This window comes from Mus musculus, chromosome 4 (genome assembly GCF_000001635.26).
Source record: "Mus musculus strain C57BL/6J chromosome 4, GRCm38.p6 C57BL/6J".
Taxonomy (NCBI): Eukaryota; Metazoa; Chordata; class Mammalia; order Rodentia; family Muridae; genus Mus; species Mus musculus.
Window position 1 is genome coordinate 103835176 of NC_000070.6, and position 22155 is coordinate 103857330.

Consider the following 22155-nt stretch of genomic DNA (forward strand, 5'->3'; position numbering starts at 1 on the left):
TGTCCAGGCTCTTCTGGCTTTCATAGTCTCTGGTGAAAAATCTGGTGTAATTCTGATAGGCTTGCCTTTATATGTTGCTTGACTTTTTCCCTTACTGCTTTTAGTATTCTATCTTTATTTAGTGCATTTGATGTTCTGATTATTATGTGTCGGGAGGAATTTCTTTTCTGGTCCAGTCTATTTGGAGTTCTGTAGGCTTCTTGTATGTTCATGGGCATCTCTTTCTTTAGATTTGGGAAGTTTTCTTCAATAATTTTGTTGAAGATGTTTGCTGGTCCTTTGAGTTGAAAATCTTCATTCTCATCCACTCCTATTATCCGTAGGTTTGGTCTTCTCATTGTGTCCTGGATTTCCTGGATGTTTTTAGTTAGGATCTTTTTGCATTTTCCATTTTCTTTGATTGTTGTGCCGATGTTCTCTATGGAGTCTTCTGCACCTGAGATTCTCTCTTCCATCTCTTGTATTCTGTTGCTGATGCTGGCATCTATGGTACCAGATTTCTTTCCTAGGGTTTCTATCTCCAGCGTTGCCTCACTTTGGGTTTTCTTTATTGTGTCTACTTCCCTTTTTAGGTCTAGTATGGTTTTGTTCATTTCCATCACCTGTTTGGATGTGTTTTCCTGTTTTTCTATAAGGACTTCTACCTGTTTGGTTGTGTTTTCCTGTTTTTCTTTAAGGACTTGTAACTCTTTAGCAGTGTTTTCCTGTTTTTCTTTAAGGACTTGTAACTCTTTAGCAGTGTTCTCCTGTATCTCTTTAAGTGAGTTATTGAATTCCTTCTTTATGTCCTCTACCATCATCATGAGATATGCTTTTAAATCCAGGTCTACCTTTTCAGGTGTGTTAGGGTGTCCTGGACTGGGCGAAGTGGGCGTTCTGGGTTCTGATGATGGTGAGTGGTCCTGGTTTCTGTTAGTAGGATTCTTACATTTACCTTTCGCCATCTGGCAATCTCCGGAGTTAGTTGTTATAGTTGTCTTTGTTAAGAGATTGTTCCCCTGTTGATTTTGTTACCCTCAATCAGCAGGCGTGGGAGACAAGCTCTCTCCTCTGAGTTTCAGTGGTCAGAGCAGTCTCTGCAGGCAAGCTCTCCTCTTTCGGGGAAGGTGTACAGTTATCTGGTGTTTGGACCTCCTCCTGGCTGAAGGTGAAGGCCCAAAACAGGATCTTTCCCAGAAGCTGTGTTGCTTTGGCCAGGAAGGTGGCCGGTTGTCTGGAGTCGAAGATGTCGCCACCTCAGAAGCTCTGTGGCTCTCGCCAGGAAGGTGGCTGGTTGTCTGGAGCCGAAGATGGCGCCGCCTCACAAGCTCTGTGGCTCTCGCCAGGAAGGTGGCTGGTTGTCTGGAGCCGAAGATGGCGCCACCCCAGAAGCTCTGCGACTCTCGCCCGTACCAGAAACGGCTGGCCTCTGTATTCCACACAGTCTCCCGTGCAGCCTGCCCTCCGCGGAGTCCCGGAGCCAAGAAGGCTCCCGCCGGCACCTGTGACACAAACCTCTCAGGCCGGGCAGACCCCTGTGCTCTCACCAGGAAGGTGGCCGGCTGTCTCCATCTTTAACTTTTTAAAATGATAAACGTACCACGTGCTAAGAGATATTCTACAGCTTGATCCCATGGCCCCGGTCTGTCTCCTTCACTCTCCACCTTCTTCCTACCCCAAGCTCCTGAACCCTAACCTATGCTTTCCAGGCTCCTTAGGCTTGTCCCTGCTCCTGAGTCCCATAAATGGTCTTTCAGACATTGATCAGCACGTGCCCCACTGCTCCAGACCTAAGCCAACTGGTGTCTCCTTTAGAGACTCTTTCCCACACTGTCCCCTGGGCCCTCTTTTCACATTTCTCTGAGCCTTCACACTTCCTTGCCTCCACGTGGTACCAGATTTTACTTACTCCTTGTTCAATAAGTATTTTCATGATTGACATTTGGAGTTTTGGAGACACTGGAACTGAGTGCAGTATTTCTAAAATTCCAGCTCTAAATTCTCCTCGGCACCCCCAGCTCTGTGGTCTTGAGCAAGTAATTGAAATAATCTGAACTTTACAGTTTGTATCTGCAAATGGAGACTATCTGGCCCTGAGTATGGAAGGGTGAGTGAGAGCTCACTGCATGATGTCTAACTGATGCTTCCATGCTGGAAGGGGCTCCTCTGTTTCCCTTTCCTGAGGAATGGAGGAGCTTCTGTATGGCCCATGCCTAAATCTCATGCATAATGCATGACTCAGAAAAGGCGATCAGGTGATATCATTTGTTCCCTTAAAAATTAGTAGGTAGACAGATGCATGAAAGATTGCAGTATGGCCTACAAACTTTTCCTCCCTCCTCTCTGTGCCTGTGGGAAGCAGTAACCATATTCTGGGTCCCTCCTTAAGTAGAGGACGTGTGTGTGTGTGTGTGTGTGTGTGTGTGTGTGTGTGTGCCCAGCTTGTTTTTTGTCTCTCACTGGGACCTGAGTTGGCTTGCTGAGAAGGCCACATTTGGTAACTAGTGAGCTCCAGGATCTACCCGCTTCTGCCTCCTTTGTGCTAGCATTAAAAACAAGCACCACTATACTCAGCTTTTTACATGGATGCTGGAGATTGACCTCAGGTCCTTATGCTTGTGTGGCAGGGACTTTCCTGACTAACCTATTACCCACAACCCCAGAGGATAGTATCAGTCAACTCTCCAAGTATATATTCAGCTGCCTCTGTTCAATTGTGTGGCTCTCTGTCTTCAGTAAAGTGGGTGTGCTATACTATCCATAGATGATCTCCTATAAGAATGATCCATACAAATCTTGGGTGAGTGACATCGGTCTCTGAATTCTAGCCACACTACCCACTCTTGTGAAGCAACACCAATGATACAGCCAACTTTCTGAACTCTAATGAGTTCTGTTGCTTATACATCAAATTTGCTCTGCATCCATGTTTGTTAAAGTGAGAAAAAAAAGATTAATAAAGTACATGTTTAAGCTCTAAAGCTGTCTTCATGTCTTCACATTTAGCATAAAGCAGAATTTCCCCTTGAATCCTTCTGAGGATGAAGGATTGGCTGGCACAATTTTTCCCCCTTAGGCATGTTGAATACTTAAAAAAAAGAATCATCTTTAAAAATTATTATTTTTCCAAATTTCAAATAAGTTTTAATCAGCCTTGTTGTGGGATCTGCCTTGGTTTTGGATTTGCCTATCATTCAATTAGCTGCCGCCTGTTCTTTGATAAAAGGGATCCTAGGCTGCACTAGGATTAAAATCACCCGTCTTCACAGGGAGAGTCTGTCACTCAGTTCTTGTCAGGGCTGCAGTGGTGGCTGGTAACAGCCTGCCTCATGGACTGAGTGATTGGTGTACATAGCAAACTAACATCTGTAAGGTGCATCTCTGTATGGGTGTCAGGGAGGCTGAAGACAAAGCCGAACGCCATCATTAGGGCCAGATTTAAGACTCCAATTTGTGTCGCATTTGCATAACAACGCTCAGGAGCAACCATTCACTGTTCCTTTTCAGGATTCCCTGTTTCACTTTCTCCAAGCATTCCCCAGGGAGGGGAGGAGGAGATCCCTGCAGAAGAGGCTCAGCTACTTAGAATGCCTTTGTAAAAAATAGGTATAATATAAAGTAATGAAGAGTCAGAGATGGGAGTGGAGAGCAGTGGTAGAGTATTTGCCTGTTCTTGGGTCCTATAGCAAATCTATAACTAAAAAGAAATGAAAAGGAAGGAATGAATGGGGAAGAAAGGAGGGGAATAAGGAAGGACATATAGACAAGAAAGAAAGAAAGAAAGAAAGAAAGAAAGAAAGAAAGGAAGGAAGAAAGAAAGAGCTGGGCGGTGGTGGCGCACACCTTTGATCCCAGCACTTGGGAGGCAGAGACGGGCAGACTTCTGTGTTCAAGGCCAGCCTGGTCTACAGAGTGAGTTCCAGGACAGCCAGGGCTACACAGAGAAACCCTGTCTTGGAAAAAAAAGAAAAGAAAAGAAAAGAAAAGAAAAGAAAAGAAAAGAAAAGAAAAGAAAAGAGAGAGAAAGAAAAGAAGAGAAAAGAAAGAGAAAGACAAGAAAGAAATAAGAAAGAGGGAAGAAAGAAACAAAGGGAAAGAAGGAAGGAAGGAAGGAAGGAAGGAAGGAGGGAAGGAGGGAAGGAAGGAAGGAAGGAAGGAAGGAAGGAAGGAACAAAGAAAGAAAAGCTTTGATACCAAGAGCTAGAACCCACAGATGGCCTGGGTCCTTTTATTAACTCAGGCTCTGAGCTCCCCAGTTCATCTTATAAGCCATCTCCTCACCTCTGCTGTGATAGGCCCATAGTAGGAGTTACCATTAGTGAGAGACTTACTAACAGAGGTACTAAATAAGGATCCTTTATGCTCCCAACTGTTCCCATCTCTTCCCCTTTCAACACATTGAAGAAACTGAGGCACAGATAAGGCGTTCTCCAGTTATTCAACCTGCATAGTAAAGACAGAACCTTTCACTGCCTTTTATTTCAAGTGGTTGAGGCTCAATAGGGACAACACAGTATAGGATGATGTCACCTCTCAGGCCCTGGCACTGGCACTGAGGCCTTGAGTGCTTGCAATGGGTTATCCTCTCTGTCTCCAGTCCTGGCCAAGTGCCCCAGTCTTAGACTCTGACCTACGTAACATCAGCTCCATTTGCCTTCCCATCATGCTTCCTTTGGCTCCAGTCCCACCATCCTTAGCTGATTAAAAGGGCAGAGGTACAAGGGACTAAGATTTTTGAAAAATGGCTTATAGTAATGATTAATTACAGAGCTAGGAAAATTTGCTTTTAAAAAAAAATCACTGAATTCTAAAATTGAAATTGGTGAATGTAATAAGCAAAACACAGAGGAATGAAATTAGAAACAAAACAGGGGGCAAGCAGGTAAGGATGCTTAGGCTCAGACAGGTCATTTAAACAAATATGTAAACGAACAGTAAACAAATCAGCTCAGTTTTCTCATCAGGAAAAGAGGATCAGTCCCTTGTATCCAATGCTTACGAGTGGATGGGAAGACTGTGAAGACCATGACTGTGAGTGTTGGAAGCATACCTTGTTAACATTGTTAACAAAAATATTGGTGTCTGGGAAGATGGCTCAGTGGTTAAAATGCTTGCCACCACATGTGAGAACGTAGGTTTGTTCAAATCCCTGGCACCAAATAAAAAGCCGAGCATAGCAGCGTGCAGCTGTCTCCAAAGCACTGAAGGAAAGAGGCAGGCAAATTCTAGGGGCTCCCTGAACAGTCATCTTAGTGGAGATTCAGGCTCAGAGACCCCACGTCAAAAGAAGAGAGAGAGAGAGAGAGAGAGAGAGAGAGAGAGAGAGAGAGAGAGAGGGAGGGAGGGAGGGAGGGAGGGAGGGAGGGAGGGAGGGAGGGAGGGAGAGAGAGAGAGAGAGAGAGAGAGAGAGAGAGAGAGAGAGAGAGAGAGAGAAAGAAAGAGAAAAGAGGGAAAGTAATGGAGGTAACACCCCCCTATTAGCCTATGTCTTCTACAAGGAACAGCAGTCTCTGGCCTCCACATGTAACATCAGCCTTTGGCCTCTACATACATCACCAGCCCTATCTACTTGCATCTATTCTGGACATTCCTAGCCTGCTCGGCCAAAGAAACGGGTTCTGAATCTTAACTCTGCCATTGACAAGCTGTGTGACCTTGGCTGTCGAAATAGGTTCAGTATTTATAACTGGAACATGTCCATATGTTTATATATCATAGGTCTTAAGTTATAGTTAAAAATGTTTATAACTACTGACCTGGGGCAGGGCCTGTGAGGAATAAGTTTTTAAATGTAGGGAAATTCTTCAGAAGAATGGATCTGGGGATCGCTTGCTCCAGCATATATGCAGCTAGAGAGTGACGGGGGACATATTTTGCTGGCTTTGGACCCCCACCTCTCATCTTTCAGCCAATAGAGGCTGAGGAAAAGCAGAGAGCCTAAAACTGAGATGGATTCTGCCCAGGCTTTGAGCACAGCAAGGCAAAACCCGGAAAGCAGCTGTAAGATGAGACCACAGTCTCTCCTTCCTGTTTGTAAACTTTAAGGCCAACAGGTTCTTAGAACAGCCACCTGACAGTGATGGCTAGTGACATTTCCCATGTGGCCATGCTACGCAGGAAACATCCACAGATGTCAGTCAAAGAGCAATGACCCGGTAGACTTTGAATCTCAACCCGAGATACTGTCAGGGTGCCAGGATGCAGGAGAGGCGCTCTGCATGCTGAAGAAGCTGGCACACAAAGGCTAGGGTGTCCGGGTCTGTGCAAGTAGAGTCTAGAAAGGAAAAGGGGGCCTGACACCTGCAGTAATGAGAATGTCCTCATTTAAATTGGATTTTAGAGGGAAGTAGTTTGAAAGAAACCCTCGAGTTTTTGCTAAATGTAGAAGTGACTGATAAAATGAAGTTTCTTTCTTATACAATATAAGTTTTAAATAACGTAAGTTGGATTTCCATAAAACCAAAAGCCATCTATTTAAAAAAAAATACATGTCAGGAGAGAGAAGTCATCAGAATCAGGCTGCTGCTTTGAAGTTTCTTTTGTCACTGAAGCAGGGAGGAGTACAATGTCCTACTCGCTTGATGAAAGAAAAAAAGAGACTTATTTATGAATCCTGACTACATACTATGGCCACTGGGCCAGCCACCGTTAAGTTCTTACAATAACCTGGTGCTGAAGTGCAGAGCACTCAAGGCTCTAAGAAACAAAGTAATATGCTATGAAGATACAATTAATAAAAACAACCCAACTTTGATTTTCTCGGCTTATAATATAGCCATGTTATATGTTACATAATAGACAGGTCACAAACAGGTGCCTACATATTAGTAAATCCTTCTACAGTAAACTTATATGACTACCAGGGCTGTCCCCATGGTATGTAGAAGGAAGGGAGACTTAGGGAAAAAATAGTTCACAGGCAAGTCATGGTGATGCATACCTTTAACACCAGCACTCAGGAGATAGAGGCAAGTACATGTCTGTGAGTTTGAGACCAGCCTGGTCTACATAGTGAGTTCCAGGTCAGCCAGGACTACATAGTAAGATCCTGTCTCAACAAAACAACTAGAAGACTTGTCCAGGATCTGGAGATATGACTTAGTAGTTAAGAGCATATGCTCTTCATGCAGAGGACTAGAGTTCAGTTCCCAGCACCAATGTTGGGCAGACTACAGTCATCTATAACTCAAGTTGCTAGACATCTGATACCTCTTAGAACCTCTGTGGATACCTGTACTCAAGTATGCACACCCACTCCTAGACATACCCATATATACATGGTTAAAATTAAAACTAATTTGTACTGGCTAGTTTTGTGTCAACTTGATACAGCTGGAGTTATCACAGAGAAAGGAGCTTCAGTTGAGGAAATGCCTCCATGAGATCCAACTGTAAGGCATTTTCTCAATTAGTGATCAAGGGGGAAAGGCCCCTTGTGGGTGGGACCATCTCTGGGCTGGTAGTCTTGGTTCTATAAGAGAGCAGGCTGAGCAAGTCAGGGGAAGCAAGCCAGTAAAGAACATCCCTCCATGGCCTCTGCATCAGCTCCTGCTTCCTGACTTGTTTGAGTTCCAGTCCTGACTTCCTTGGTGATAAACAGCAGTATGGAATTGTAAGCTGAATAAACCCTTTCCTCCCCAACTTGCTTCTTGGTCATGATGTTTGTGCAGGAATAGAAACCCTGACTAAGACATAACCTAAATCTAGGAGGCTAATTATAAATGGCTGGGCTAGGAATCAAAACAGGTCTGGTTGGGTATGAATTTCTTCTTGTCCTTTTTTTTTTTTTTTTTTTTTTTTTGCCTATTTGTAAAGTACTAGCCCTCTAGTCTTAGTGTATGCATACTGGTTTAATTGAGATGGAGTGGATCCCCTATATAGCTGCTTATGACTTACATTGCAGCTGGGATCTCTTTGCCTTGAGTAACCGAGGAGAAGCTGTTGTCCCTGCTTTATAGATCATAATAAGAGAGGAGCAATCGTACTGCAGGTAGGGAGCCTTGTGCTTCCCTATGGGAAAGGCTGCAGGGTCTTTCCTTACACTAGTAGATCAGCGAAGAAAAGCATATGCAGTTAAGGCAGATGGGTATGTGGGAAGTGGTACAGCATGCAAAGAGTCATGGGTCTTCTCTATAACAAATACAATAGTCACTCTTGACCACAAGTAGAAGATGAGGTATCTATGGGCTAGAAGGAGAAAACAGATAGTAATGCTGGACCAGAGTCAAGGCTAGGCAGGGAGTCTGCAACTATAGCAAGGAGCAAGGCAGCTCAGAAATTTACCATTGTAGCATAGGAGCCAAGGTCAGTGTGCTAGCTTTCTGAGGCAGCTCAAACAATAACAATGAACCATAAACAAAAAAAAAAAAGTTGTTTTTGCTGTTGCTGTGGTGGTGGTGGTGGTGTGTGGTTGTAGTTGTTTTCCCGCACAGTTCTGAAAAATCAAAATAAAATGAGTGACGCTGGACAGAAATCAAGTTTTGGGCGCGGTCGTCCCCTAGCTTGCATATATGGGAGAGAACCCCATCCTTGCCAGATCAGCTCCCAGCTGCCTGCATCCTTAGAGCTCACCCTAACCTCTACCAGATCAGCTCCCAGCTGCCTGCATCCTTAGAGCTCACCCTAACCTCTACCAGATCAGCTCCCAGCTGCCTGCATCCTTAGAGCTCAGCCTAACCTCTACCTCTTTTTCCCATTAACTCCTGTCTTTGGCAAATGTGTTCGTAGCCCTTCTGTGATAACATCCTGGCTGTTATTTAGGATGTACCTGGGTAATTCCACTGATTTCTCCCTTTCACAGTCTTAAGGAACTTATATCTCCAAAGATCTATTTTCCACATAAGACAACATTCACAGGTTCTAACTACTGGGGACACAGGTTCTTTAGCCAGATCTGGGACCAGGATCTGTATTCCTGGGTAGCAGAGCCATCCCTTTGCGTTTTAAATTCTTTGCATTTGAGTATTATCCAGTCCCTGAAGGTGGCAATGCCCCGCCCCCAAGAGCACTGTCCTCACCCCTGCTGAGGATACCAGAAAGGGGTGGACTACAAAAACAGCTTCTTTAATACCAGGCAGGTGGCATGCAGATGTGCTGCTAAGGACTTCCTGAGTCAAAACAGGGCAGGGAAAGAGGACATCCAGAGAGCAAGGGAGGGGCAAAGTGAAGGCTGGAAACCAAGTGCTGGGACAGAAAAGGGAAGAGAAGGTGGCAAAGAAGGAAGGAGGCTGGGGTGGGGTGGGGTGGGGCGGGGCTGGGAAGGGGGTGCAAGGGAAGACAAAAGCATGCTTTAAAAAAACATGAAGATAGTAAAAGGAAATGGAAAAAAGTGAAATTGGAGAGAGGATGGGGAAAGAGAACAAAGGAAAGATGGGAGGAGGAAAAATGGGAATGGAAAGGATGGAGAGAGAGACAGAGACAGAGAGAGACAGAGAGAGACAGAGACAGAGACAGACAAGGTAAGCTGGAGGAGAGGAGGGAGCTGAAGGAGGAAAGAATGAGGTGTGGGCTAAGCAAGCAGAGAAGAAAAAGGCAGGCAGCTTGAGACCCTGCTGGGGGAGGGAATCACACAGGCTTTTGGTAAGGTGACAAATGTCTATATGTTAATATGCTGAAATAAATACAGCGGCTGCAACTTACAAACCACATTCATCGGCTGTTACAGTCTGGTAATTGTCCACACGCACATTTTTTTTTTCTGGTTCCAGACCCTGGCTTATCAGAGGACAACATGCTTTTGAAATGCCACATTATTTTGTAAGTACATTTCACGTCCAAAAGTCTCACTAAGTGTGAAATACTGAAGACTTATTGCTTGTGCTTCCGTTCATTGTTGCTCCCGGGCTCCAGCGCAAGGATGTTAAAATGGCCATTTCCATCATCAGTCTGCTGGCTTCCTGCTCATCCTCCCCAAATCAGTCATTCATCTCCCTCCCCCTCTGCTCTCCTCGCCCTCCCATTTCTTCATCCCTTTGTTCATTTAAGTGTGTTCCTTCCTCCTGTTTCTCCTTCCTTCCTTCCTTCCTTCCTTCCTTCCTTCCTTCCTTCCTTCCTTCCTTCTTCAATTCCTCCTTCCTTGCTTCCCCCTCTCTCATTTTTTTCATTTCTCTCTTCCTCTCCACCAACCTTGTGCCTTTTCACAGGGCACCATAAAGCTCTAAACTCCAGTGTATTGACTTGGGGCCATATATTTATTTATCGTGGAGACTGCCAGAAGCATTGTTGGATTTTAGCAGTGCTCCTGGCCTGTATCCACTGTGCCAGGAGTAATTTCCCCTCCTTTCTGTGATGACCACCAAATATGTGTCCAGGGCATCACCAAGTGTCTGTTGAGGGTCGAAGCAGCTGTGTGATCACTGCTGATTGAGATATTTGTTGGTGTGTAGTTAGATTTTAACTATGACCCCTCACCCTGACTGTGATCACAGACAAATCCCACAAATATTCAGATGTATCACATTATTTGTGTAGCTAATTTAAACACTGGGTACTGAATGCCAGCACTGGAGCTTTAGAGGCAATAGATTTTGGTGTGGCCTGGCGCGATGTTTGTTCTGTAAGCTCTCAGGTATGCTGTAGCGTCCAGTCAAGGCTATGCTCTCAGAACCACTCTTCTGCCTGTCACTGACTGGTCTTCAGTGTCTTCACTAAAACATAGGGCTCCCACCCAAGACATCCCTCTCCCTCCTATCCTGTAAATTAGGAGAAATAATGTACCTAAGATATGCAGCATAGGACACTGGTCCATGGTATGTGATTCATAAATACTAGCGCATGAAGGAAGTTCTCCTAAAGGAAGCTGCTCTATGACAGCAAGTGTGGGGATTAAAAATGTGTCTGGATATATTCACCGCAACACACAAATGCTTCCATTTTTAAAGAAGAGGTTCAGTGGCTTTTTAGCAACAAAGTATCTGTGCTTATTAATAAATCTCTCTCAGTGGGATCAGTCCCCTGCAGTAAGAGAAGATAAATGATGGAAGCCGGCACTCTACCTCAGATCCTGGAAATCTAAAATTGATAACCCGTACACACACTTGTTAATAAGACCAAGTGCAAACTCTGTTACTAATGTCCAAGAAGAGAGAGTGGCTGTGGGTGTAGGTACCTAATCTGTTTTCCCAACCCCTCTCCACTGTAGGGAATCAGTATTCCCCACAACACTGCTTGCTCAGAACCAGGCAAGGGGCTAGAGAATTCATCTTTGTGCATTCCCCTGTAAAGTGCCCTAGAAAGAAGTTGTCACGTTAAGAAACTAGAGCTCAGAGAGAGGTTAAATGATTGGTCATGTGACACCTAGTTGTTCAAGGCGGTACTGGGATTGTGCCTTTGTTCCCTGTGACTCTCTGCTCCAATACAGATAAACACCTGGCTGGCTAGAATTCCAGCAGCCCATGGAATGCTCCTTAGGATTTTAGTTTCCCTTTCAGGGCAGCAAGGCTCTTTGAAATCTCCAAGCTTAATCTGGCATAATGACCTGTGTATGATTGGCACCCACTGCCTGCAGGGTAAAACAATGAACACAGGATTCTCTCCGTCCAGCATTCAAGACGTGTCAGAGAAATAGCCAGCTACCACACGGTAGCCTGCAAAGGATTCTGGGTTCCAGGGTCTAAGTTTACTACAGATAATTTCATAAAATTGATGAAGCCAGTTTCCCTACTAGCTATGAACTGAATTGTGACTATCTTCCCACACCCAACTCGTATGTTCCAACATTACTATAAGTGTGACTATATTTAGAGACAGGGTCTTAAGAAGGTGATTGAGGTTAAATGAGGTCATGGTCAGAGCCCTGATCCCATTTTTCAGAACTCGTTTTTTCAGATCAAATTATCTGGTACCTTTATCTGGGGTTTCTGTCCTTAACCACCACTTTCTATTACCTAGGCTAGTCTGTCTCTGCTGTTTTGTTATGGGAACACAGGAAAAACAGTTATCCTCCACCATACACACATGCACACACACACACACACACACACTCATGTACACATACACACAAGTCATACACACATATGCACACACACACACACACACACACACACACTCATGTACACATACACACATGTCATACACACATATACACACACATACACACACATGCACACACAGATACATACACTACACATACACACATACCCACACACCACTTTCTTTACCTGTAAAACATGAAGAATTTAGATTGAATATATTCTTCCTGGAAAATCCCAGGGTGCAGCCCAATGTAGATGAGTCTGGTTTAATAAGAAGGGAACATTCTAAACTTTCCACTCTTTCCCTGGAAATTCATGAACAGGTGAACAGTTACATGAAACCGCAAAGTCCAAACAAAAACCCTCAAGCAAATTTCACTTAGACAACTGTCTCAACCTTCCTGGGTAGGCACCAAGTGGCAACTAAACTTGCTTTTAGGATATGTTTTTAATGTTTCAATGGATAAGAGGATTGTGGTCAGGACAGTCTCATAAGCCCGAGGCAGGCGCAAAAGCAACATGAGTAGAGGAAAGTTCAAACTCAGAGCTGCAGTTTAACATTTGTGGTGTCCCTTGGCCTGTGGTTTAAAACATCCTATGCCCTGCTTGTCCTGGGCAGTCAGAACGGACAGCATGGGGTTAAGTGGTAGACTGCTCGGTAATGATATTTCTGGCTGCTTCTGGATCATTTAGTATATTCCAGGTACTTCTGCAAGTGGGTTGGATGCGTTAACTCATTTGAAATTCATAAATAGCCAGTTAGAGAAGAAGGCACTCGTGTTCTTCTGTCTGAAAACTTTAACTTTGCACACAGGCTGAGAAAAGTCAGAAGCTACGATTGAGCCTAGCCATTCCTGCCTCTAGGGTTTGTGTTTACACCACCCTAGGCTTTTAGTCACCACCTCTGGCAGCGTCTGCATCTTTAGGAGTTCACCTAGAGCAGAGACATTTCTAGACTTTCAGCTCAAAAGAAACAAGAACTGACTTGAAAATCATAGAGGATTTTCAGTCTCTTCTGCCTTTTTATTCTTTCCTTTAGTCTCTGGCTTCTACTTACAAAGTAGCTGAACTTCTGGTTCTCCTTCCTGCCTCTACCCTCCAGGAGTGAAGGGATTATAGGCATGTGCCACCATGCCCAGTTTATGTGACAATCTAACCCAGGGCTTGGAGTGAGCCAAGTGCTCTCCCAACCCAGTTGTATTCCCAGCCCAAGATAAGGTTTTCTCATGATATGGCTCTATACACTCTATTTCTCTTTAATGCAGTTTCTTCCTTTGTCAGGCTCTGGAGGGAATTTTCCCCTACCCACCATTACGGCACCTGGTACCCAGCCTACATTTGCAGTTTGGGGGTTGGATGTCACCTCTTGGAAGCACTGGGTGCCATCTGGAAGGACCATGACTTTGGAGCTGGTTAGTACTTCACAGACAGATGTTCACAGCTGGAAGGAAAAAAACCCTTTCCTTGCCACAGCCCTAAGGCTGGCTCTCCCCATATTCTCCCTGCAGCTAGGCAATGCCTGAAAGGTGAGCTACACTGCTTGACCCCTGGGCTGTCCTCTTCATAATCATACTCATCACCTGCACGTCTATCTCCAAAACTCTGCTAGGAAGCAAAGCTCCAAGAAAGGAAAAAATGCATGGAAAGGGAAGGCTCTGGGGGACTCACAGGAATTATGTGTCCTGAGGGGTGGTAAGAAGGAGGACCAGGGAGAAAGGACTCTGCAGCAGTGTCTGCAGAGCATGGAGCAGAAGCCAGTGTTCTCCTCACATTTACACCTTCCTTCTCTTCTGTGGTACTTCTGTCACCACTGCTGCACTGTGCTGTCAGACAACTTGACATCCATGCAAACAGCTTAGGCAATGCAGATGGGATCAATGCAGAGACTCTGAGTAGGAGATGGAATCCCAAGGATCCACATTCAGTTCCCTGAATCCAGGAACCTCAGGGAATGGGGTATCCAGTTCCCTTTGCTACAATTAAGGGGCATGCCTTCTTAATGGAATCGAGCCTGAATTGTCATTTGTTAAACATCTCCTATCCTACAGGCCTTTAAAAAATATATAATCTATTTAATCCTCACCAGGGCTCTAGATGGGAGACATGATTACTCTCATTTTTCAAGTGAGAGAACTAGGGAGCAAAGAAAACCCATGACATTGCAAGGGCAAAATCCCAATCTGTCCTGGCTTCAAGTCTATGATGTTTCTGATATCCCCCTCCCCGACTTTTTTTTTTTTTTTTTTTTTTTTTTGGAGAAATTTGAGGTTGAGGGTCTCTGCTGCAGTTTAAGTCTCTCCTGGACTCATTTTCCACGTTTTTAAATTTTAAAAGTTTTTCAAGGTTATGCTATCATTTTTCAGCCTGCCCCTAGAGCATCTCCATCTTGATACCTTCAAGTTATAGGGTTTGTTTGAATAATCCATTAACATTGAGACAATTACCTTCTCATTATGAAGTATTTGTCACCTTAATACTAATTACTCTGTATTTATTGAGGATTAATGACTGAGCAATATTTTATTAATAACCAACTGGCATTTATTATTACATAAATAATAAATAGTGTCTCATTAAATATAAATGCATTTTTATTTGGGCACCTCCATTGAAAGTATTGCCAAAACTTTTATTTTGCATTGATTAAAAAATCTCATTAAAATGGTTGGCTAATCTTGCCTTGGCGCCCCCCCCCACTCCCCCCCAAAAGTTCCTGACAATTCCTATCCAATAGGGAGACTTGGGGATTATTCATCAGCCTGTCAGGAGAAGGCCCTTCAACGATGCTCGGCTGCTGTGGATTCTGGTTGCCATGAGAACCTTAAATTTGTGCTCTGCTCTCATACTTTGTTATATTTACATTTGTAATACTCACTAGTGTCAGAGAGTCACTGCATTTAAGAGCTACAGCTCAGCATGAGTAGCACAACTGAAATCACGGACCCAAGGAAGCAGGGAAACACTGTTCTTGCCATTTCTTTTCAGGGAGGGAATGAAGCCCAGGACCAACAGCCATCAGCAAACAAGGCAGGAACAGGATGTGGCCTGGTGACCTATGAATATCAGTGCTTAGTCCCGGTGGTGCTGCTCACACTCTTACCTTGTGCCATTGGTCCACCCATCTGTCTTACTCATCACTGTATCCTATCAAAAGGTCAGCTGTCACAGAACTTCATCACCTGAGTTGTGCCCTTATGTTTTCTAGCTCTAAGCCTCTCCCCACAAGTATTCTATCACTCAGAGTTGTTCCCATAACTAAGATTCCCCAGGTATGTGTTTACCTGCTCTCATAAAGCTAGTCTGTCTGATGACCATGTTACATATGTCCCCTTTCTCTCTGCTCTTGCCTCCTATGTTACTGGATACTCTCTGTCCACATTCTTCAGCCAGCCAATTGGTGCCCATTCTGGGAAGACCAGTGTCCTAGAAGATTTGATTGCTTGCCTTATCCCAAAGCTGCCAGCTTAAGAGATTCTGGGAAAGTTCAGGGATCTTGGAAGGAATGAAACCTTGTTCTCTACCCTCTGGATGCTATGTAGCATAGCATCTTGTGCCCTATGTCTCGCTGTCTCTCACAAATACAACATCTTCAGTTCTGATCTTACCTCTTGCCCTGCAAAGGTTCCACCCCTGATCAGAAGGAGAACACTAGGGGAAGGGGACAAATGTCGTCACCCTCTTCCTTTGACTGTTCTTGACTTCATTTTGAGGTCTCTGGCCTCAGATTACTTCTTCATTCAAGTAAAGCTTAAAGGTGCCTAGGCATCTTGTGGATGAATGGAGGACCTCCATAGGGTGTTACTCTATTGGTTCTGGTATCGGAAATTTCTACAGGTCATCCATTTTTCTGTAGGGACACTGCCCACTGTATCTACTATAGTCCCTTGCCCTGGGCCTTTTTCTTCTACTTTTACTAGGTGGACGACTTGGATTCCAGATATTCTGTCCTAACCCTGAGCCTGGAATGCTCCTAGTGTTTAAACTTGAATGTGTTTTTCCATACCCTAAGGTATTTCCCAGGGACTTCTTTGTGTTGTGTGTGTGTATGTGTGTATGTGTGTGTGTGTGTGTGTGTGTGTGTGTGTGTGTGTGTGTATGTGTAGGCACCTGAGAACAGGCACCAGAAGAGGGGAAAGGTGCATTATCAGGTGACCTGGGGCTGGACCTATAGGTGATAGTGTGCTGCCGGACAAGGCATGACATTGGTACTGGGAACTGAACTTGAGTTCTCACCAAGAGTAGAGAACACTCTTGACTGCTGAGATATCTCTCTCAGCCATCTTTTTTTTTTTTTTTTTTTTTTTTTTTTTTACTTTTACTACCTGGCTTCTGTGTCTCTAGCACTTAGTAGGCACCTTGTAGGCCTTCCAGAGTCACTTGATAAATCCACTTGGAAGAATGAATCTATGCTTCCTTCCTTTGGGGATGAAATTTCAAGAACCATTATAACCAGGCTTTCTTTGACCTATGGAATGGGCTAAGCCCGGGAATAAAGGTCTGGTCCAATTTCCAGCTTCAGCCAGCAGAATGAGCTCTAAAACATGACATTTGCATCTATTTCACTAAGACTCTTGCACCCTGTCTGCCTCCGCCCTCAATCCTGTAACAATAGAAGTCCTCATTCCACTAAAACTGTGTCATTTCTTTAGCGTTTTGAGGGTTAGAAATTAGGACAAGACTATCAGCCAAATGCAGCGGGCACCAGTGTACTGACTGGGTATCTTATCAGATATTCAAGAATGCAGCAAGAAATGTCACGGGGAGCTCCCGACAAAAATATTTAATTAATAGCAACAGCTACAGAAATGAATAACAGCATCCAGGCAATTACAGTGTTCAATAAACCAGCTCTCCCAGGATGGGCGGCAGCAGATTACCGACTGATGGACTGCATTTAAATATGTTATCTGCTCACTGGAAAGACCCAGTGGGTCCCTCCCTTCTAAGACATGGCCAGGGGTTATGCTATTATTGTAGCCTTTGAAAAACGAAATAATAAATTAAATTATCTGTCAGAGTGGTCAGAGATTTTTAGTCCTCCCCAAAATACCCAACAATTATTTGACCCTGTGATAAATACTGGGGTCCCTGGAGGGATTTCTATACCTAGAGCATATGTTGGTGGTCAATGGGAGATGGGAGAAGTTTGGGCTTTTAAATTTCTAGTGCTGGCAGTATGACCTTGGATAATTTCCTCCACTCCATTTACTGGAAAGTAGAGGTTAGCTGTTGTCATTATTATGCACTGAGATTTTCCTAGCAGGGCAGTAGTTTAATGAAGGCGCCAGGCTACATAAAGCTCCTGTGAACTGTTGTAGTATGGTACCTGGTGATGCTTCTCTCCTTACTAAGGGTGTCTGTCAGTTAGGGAACGGGAGCTTAGCTCTTCTATCCACTAAGGGACTCATCATAGGGGCAGGGAGCCAGCTTGACCTAGGGAGAGTCGAACGGGTCAAGCGGAGAAAGCACAGTTGGAAATATGGCAAGACACCTCTGAGAGGATCCAAGCAGAGTTGAAAACTTCCATGAGAAATGCAGGATTGTACTATTGTAAGGTTGACACAATGCCCAGGACCTGTGTTCTACAGAGAACAGGAACTATTCACCAACCCTGTCCTATCTAGATCTGTACTCCTTGGGATACCCCCTCTTAGGATGCCCCTTTAAAGGAGTTTGTACCTTGTACAAATCCCAGAATACAGATATAGTCAATAGATTGTGGGTTCCTCCTTTTAGCTGATTCAAAGGCAGAATGTCAATACCCTGGACACAGTGGATTTCACACAGTAGAAATGCAGGCTGGAAAGTCCAGAAAGAAAGCACAGTCATTTGGGATCTGTAGCACCTACTTTGTTCTGAGTTCCCTTCCAATAGCTTAAAATCAACTGATAGGAAGCCAACAACGTGCCAAGAAAAACACCAGTTACCAGAGAGGCAATGGTATGGAAGTGATGATCAGCCAGCACAACTCAGTAAGCACTGGTCAGAGCCACAAAGGTAAAGTCTGCTGGAGCACATGAGCAGAGCCTTGATGTAGCTCAGTCACCTTCCATGTAGAATAAGCCTCACTGGCCAGGCCTGGTGTTGATCTGAATTAAGTAGAACCCAGCTGTCTACGAGAGGAAACTGGGCTCTCGTACAGACACAATTTTCAAAGTTGCGTAGGTGATTACAAGTCAAATTCTAAACAAAGTACAGAGAAGAATAACTGAAAGCATGTGCTCTAACAACGGAAAGTGACATCTATCAGATGTGAAGTTGACATTGACAGAAGTAACAGAAAAACAGCAATAAACAGAAATAGGACCTGTGTGTATAGCAGACAGGACTACTTAGCACACATCAATCTTGCCTGCACACACCCATGGTCTTACTCGGCTCTCAGAAACTAAAAGAGGCTGTGTTCATGATGAAAGTCCATTGGGTATAAGCTGCTCTCAGGTTGGTGTGAAAGCATATGGCAGTGGACCTCGTAGGTTTGGCTCTGCTGCAGCATCATTACTTCGTTTCCATTTGGTTTCGTAGGAGACTCTGAAGCCATTCTAAACATCAGTTCCTTGGTGAGAGTAAGACGTTCTAGTTGTCACCAAAGAGGCAGTGAGAGGTTCATGATTGTGAATGGGAAAGTGTGTCGTCTATGAGGAAATGCTGTGACTCTCCTCTCTAGAGCATCTCCTGGCTCTTCAGATTTGGACCTCCAGAGGCTCTCTGCCTATTTCCATACCAGTGTCTCATAGAAACTTCATTCTAATTTGTTGAAATGTATTTCAGAATTGCCACCTATAGAGAGTGTCACCTAGATCTCCCCATTAAAATATGCTCAACAGGTTATGGACTTTTCTATATCCCTTATTTCTTTAACCCACTCCATCAGGTAGAATGCTGCTTGAAATTGGATATTCTTTCTGACTCTTTTGCTTCTGCATTCATTCCTATGACCTTGACCTCTCCCCTGGACCAGTGCCTCAGGGGTCCAAGTGAACATTCTCCTCACTTGTCACCAGCACTGAAATGGTCTTCAAGAACATAATTCTGCTTGTGCTGCTTCTTTTCCAAGAAACGTCTAGTGATGTTCTACTACACTGAAAATAATCTTTAAACCCTTTCCTAAGACCCATGAAGTCCACAGGGGTGAGGTTTCTGCCTGTCTCTGCCCATTTACCATCACTTGTGATCAGGTGTGTAGCCCTGCTCAACCATTCCTTCTGGAAACCACCCAAGTGACTTTCAAGAGAGACAAGGCTGTAGGGTGACTCACTGAAATTGAGGTAGCAACGGTATCCACAGAAGCATCCCTCAAACATCAGGTTACTAGAAACATAACTGACCGTCAACATAAAGAGTGATGGAAAGATTTCAGCCTCTGTGGTTTTCTTCCTAGATCTGCATATGAATACATTGATTTCATATATCATTACTTTGTTTGCATATACTAAGTTCTGTGTTAGTGAACAGAAAGGACGAGTGACAACCTTCTCCACTTTGATGTAGCATCATACAGAGCACACACTAGATCACCCTAGCTACTCTATTAATTGGTTCTCTGCTCTTCATTCTCCCTATAACAAACAAAGCATGTGTGTTAATAGATTCAGAGTTAAACGGAGAATGTACATAACAGATTAAGGGTGCTGTTTGTGGAGAAGTGAACTGTAAGTAAGGTTTTGAAGAAGAACATGGGATTTGAAGTGTCACAGGTGGGGTACAAATTCCCTTTCTGTCATTTATCAGCTGTGTAATCTTCATTAAGTAACTGATCTTCTATAGGTCCACTTTGCTGGATTGTGGCAAAAAATAAACAAGATGATAGGTGTATCTAGAAAGAGAATGATAACTAGAGTCATTGAAGCATCTCTATTATTCTGAGTAAGTAGAATCCCAGTTTACTACGATGCTTAGTGAGCAACCTGGGGTGAGAGTTGGGGGTGGATAAGACACTTCCTCCACTGGACACCTCACCATCCTTAGCCCTACTCTGGATTGCTTGCCCTCTAAACTTCTTCCTCGTGGCATTCCGGAGTGCCTTGCAGCCTGTCTTGGCTGAATTATCACAGTCGGGGTTGCCAGTGACACAGGCAGGTCCTGCCACATTATGGAGAAATGGTACATCATTTGTCACAGCCCCACCAATACTTTGGATTTTGAGGGGGAAGGAAGCTGGGGAGGAGGAATAAAGGATAATGCAGAGTCTCCAAAATTAATGAGGTAATGGGTGAGCGTATTTCCATCTAAATGAGCTGGGGTCATGTTCCTGGGAAGGAACAGCAAAGAGGAATAGCCAATTGAAGAAGCTCAAAGTGGAAAGCAAGCAAACAGGCTGAATAAATCAATGTCCAGTTGTGTCTTATTTGTGGCAATTACCTCTCTGAGCCTCACATCCCCAGTGCCTCACAATTGGGTTACAGATGCTCATTTAACAGCTCCAAGGTTGACATCTTAATGTTTTCCTTCCCACAATAAAAATGAGTATCTGCTTCGAAATACATACTTGTCATTAGTGTTTTCCACAAAACCTTTTTGTTCCAGGAAATAAAGAGAATTTCAGGGATGAGTGCATCCTTGTGGTGCCAGGAGACAACCATCCAAGACATGGTGTTTTCAGTTGTTCTAGTCAAATGAAAAGTCAGTTCAGCAACTCCCATTTATTCGATCTCCGTTCCACCTGTGTTATGTTGTTTGTTAGAATGAGCTTCCTCCTGGTCTAAGGATAAGTCATGCTTGGGTATGATAACCATGTCTTTGCCATCTCCAGAGTATTCTCAGGCTAGGGAGCTGCAGGAGAAGTAAGAGGCATATAAAACCCACCTGTTGGGCTCAGTGCTACACACGGAGCTCGAAATTTGTATGTCTGCTCTATGAGCACTCATATATCAGCACTCATGCCCGGAGAAATGGAAACTGAGGTGATAAGTGATTCACATAGCCAACTGGTGAGTGTCTGGTATGCCCATCTCCAAGGTCTATTTTTTCCTCACAGAGGGGAGGCTGAGGGACTTCAAATGAAGTCTGAGAATGCATTCTCCATCTCAAGAAACTGGACTCAAAAAAAAAAAAAAAAAAAAAAGAAAAGAAAAGAAAAGAAAAGAAAAGAAAAGAAACTGGACTCATTAGAAGTATGGAGAAAAAAAGGCTCATGGAATCATGGTCTGGCTTAAGTTCATGTCATGTTCCCTCCAGTACACTCAGCATAAGCAAATTTCAGGACTCATAGTTAGTCTGAATGCCTGGCACTGGTGTTTCTTTGACTTCCCAAGGAGGCTCTGGATACTTTGGCTTTAAGCCCATGGAAGTTTAAGAAAAACTGTGTGCTTCAAGTCCTCCACTCAGTACTTCTACCTCCTTCCATCCCTGGCAAGCCCCTGGGCAAATTTCTACCCAATGGATTTGTGTACTCTAAAAGTGCTCCACATCTCCATGACAGTCACAGTGGGTGAAAGGCCAGGAGATTCTACATCTTAGAGACCAGGGAAAACCTTGTGAGAATGATTTAGGTACCGCAGCTTGTTTCCCAGTTCAGTATTAGTGGGATACTTCTGTGGATGCAGGGATTTAACTTTCTTTGTAATCTTCAAGTCCCTAATCTAAGATGCTGTTAGGGCTTGGGTATAAAGTACCCCTTCAAAGGCTCTTCCCTTGAAAGCTTGATCCCCAGCTGGTGGTGCTATTGTGAGGTGGTTGAGTTGTGAGGGTACTTATTTTAATGCATTAACTCATTCAGAGCTGAGTGGGCTGTTCGAAAGTGGTACCTAGATAAAGAAAGTAGGTCACTAGTTAGAGAAAGTATGCCATGAGGACATAGTGTTGAAAGGCATGTCTTCTCCTCAGGCCCTTCCTCTCTGCTGCTTCCTGACCACTGTGAGGAGGATAGCTCTGTTCCCATCATGCTGTTCTTCCATGGTATTTGCCTCATCACAGTCTAGAGAAAATGCAGCCAAGTGACATTGATTAAAACCTCTGAAACTATGAGTGAAGATCAACGCCCCGACTCTTTTAAGTTGTTTTTCTCATTGTCACCATGACCCCATCAAACAAGCAAATGAACAAACTTACCTGACTAATACAGATGCCTTTCACTCCCCTGGTTTTACATAAGGGAGAATGGAGCTTAAGGGGGTGAGTGATTTGCTCAAAGGAACACAGCTACAGAGTCAGATCTGCACTTACAACTGCCTGCCTTTTCTGACGAGGCATCCTGCCTCATATT

General features: G+C 44.1%; 1 protein-coding gene across 8 annotated transcripts in view; it reads left to right on the forward strand.

The window, feature by feature from the left end:
* Nucleotides 1-22155, forward strand: part of Dab1 (disabled 1) — a 1125345-nt gene that overhangs the window by 215676 nt on the left and 887514 nt on the right. Inside the window, exon 2 of one of the 8 annotated variants that reach the window (XM_011240426.2) lies at nt 9687-9735. The exons of the other annotated variants lie outside the window; for them this stretch is intronic. The gene's annotated coding sequence lies outside the window, so the exon portion shown is untranslated. The remainder of the gene's footprint in view (nt 1-9686; nt 9736-22155) is intronic. 8 annotated transcript variants of the gene reach the window in all.